Below are 2,399 nucleotides of genomic sequence, written 5' to 3'. Positions count from 1 at the left end.
TACCATAAGATATAACACATACAAAAATCAAGAAGTAAGAGACATTAGTATGCATATACGAAAACTTCATTTTTACCCATAGAGCTCTATGGCAAAATCCAACTTTGAAGCCCTGTATCTCAGGAACTAGATCTTTCCTCAATTCCACACGCGTACATAATATGTAGTTTGACATGAGCTATATTTACAAAAAATTCAGATCTCTAAACGTGTGGACCTAATCCGAAGTCTTACCTAATGTACAAATAGCCATAGAATATAAATATTTATATCGCGGTTTTCCGGAAGACACGATAAACTCACTAGGTAAGAAACCAACATGGATGATCATCGATGATTTAATGCATGAGTCAGCCAGTTCAAAACTAATCTCAGAATTGTTTACAAAGGAAGTCATCACAGAAATTTATCAATAATTTTAATTGTACGCAATTTTTTCATTCGTGGAAGTGAGAATAGAAATATATCAATTAACTCACAATATATAACATTATTCAAAAATCTCCGTGATCAATCAATAGCAACAATCGTTGCTCGACAAATGTTCCCTCGTAAAATTGCCAAGTTCCAAAAGATCTATGAAGATGCTACGTCACTCCCTTTTTATTGACTTAAAACCTGCAACACCAAATGAAGTTCGACTTCTATCAAATATTTTCACTTTACCAATTATAGCTTATCAATTATGATTATATAAGATTAACTAAACTAGAAACTCTTCAAATAAGAATATGTCAGTAAAAGAGCGATAAAAGTTTTACCTACTCTACGTCAGTTGGCAAAGACAAAGCAAAAGTTAAATGGTCTAGGCAAGATTAATCCATCTAACTTTCGTTGATAAACACGAAACACTTTACGGAAGGCTGAATGTTTAAGAGTAAATGATGATAATGATTCCGATGGTCTAGGCAATTCCATTAGTGATTGTGATGCACATACATTTTTGTTGGCATTGACTTTGTATCTGTTGGAAAAATACTTACAGGATGGCACTTGAATTTCACTTTTTCTGTTTTTGTCGGCTTAACGGATTTCAATATTTAATAATTTTTAAATAAAACTTCCAGTGATTTACACTTTTCAATACAGAAATGGTTTCATTAATTCTTGATATAACATGAAGTTTTAGAATTTTAACTAATTTCTCTTTGCTCTTTCAAGTTTGATTATTTTTCCATAGAGTTCGATAATTTTAGATTTAACTCTTCCTCGCATTACAACTTTCCTCACTTTCCACTCTCTATCGATAAACTCCTCCCAAAGTCGATCGAATCGCCCTCCGTCCAATTCCATAGGATCAAAAGAATAGTTATCTATGTTGTTTCTATTCATAATTTGTTCAAACTAAAACAAAAAAATTAAATATTAAAATCAATTTAGATAGAAAAGATAAACTTACTTCATGAGATAATTCCATTTTCTGGTACAGTTAGCTTACAATTAGATCCCCAAACACTAGAAATAATGCAACATGAATGAGAAAAAAATTTCAAGATCTCGGATTTTATATCAGCCTTGACTGTTAAATTTAACAATTTGAATTATAACCACTCACCGTGCATCATTTAATTTGAGGCGAAACTTAACCTCTGCAAGTTTTTCCCGGGCTGATTTATGTATGGTCAATGATTGAGTCTGGACTAAAATACCCGCGAATGGAATGATAATATTGAGTTACATCTTGTACATTGCTATTCCATGTATAAAAACAATAATCTATTTGCTTTGAACCTAAAACTTTGAACAATCCTTTGTATTTTTTGTAGTCAGAAAAAAGCAATCTTAAGAGAAAAAGCATATTTAGTAAATTGGATGCTCATCTCTCTGGAATAATTTTTTTTAATAGTTTTTTATGGATGGGATAAGATTAACTGGCTCAAAATAAGGTCTGATTTTGGGCTCAATGTGCCATCCACGATTTTTAAGCTCCTCACGCTTTATCCGTTCCATACACCCTGGGTTTCGAGGTTGTCGATCACCATCAATGTCAATACTAAAAACATGTAACATTATATTTTGTATTTTCGAAAACACAAACCACAGTAAATACACATCCATTGCCATTGCCAATCGTTGTTACCTAAATTTTCATTAACTAAATAGAAACAATGAAAAAGCAATTTTTTTACAAATAATAATAATAACTCACCATATGGAGATGAAATAACCTTCATTTTAGGTCTAAATTTAGGTGGACAGGCACGAGTGATCAAAGGGAAAAGTTCAAATTCTTTTATTCCCCAACATGGATTTTCAAATCGAAAGATATCATGTGGATGACGATTTTTTTCTTCATCCTCTAAACTTCTTTTGACACACTGAAGATATTCTTTATCACTAAACATGATTATCAATTGAGGAAAATCTAGAAAGAAATTTGTATTTATCCCGTTCTTACG

Source organism: Panonychus citri, unplaced genomic scaffold (assembly GCF_014898815.1).
Source record: "Panonychus citri isolate SS breed McGregor unplaced genomic scaffold, ASM1489881v1 Contig00123, whole genome shotgun sequence".
Lineage (NCBI taxonomy): Eukaryota > Metazoa > Arthropoda > Arachnida > Trombidiformes > Tetranychidae > Panonychus > Panonychus citri.
This window is presented reverse-complemented; position numbering follows the sequence as displayed.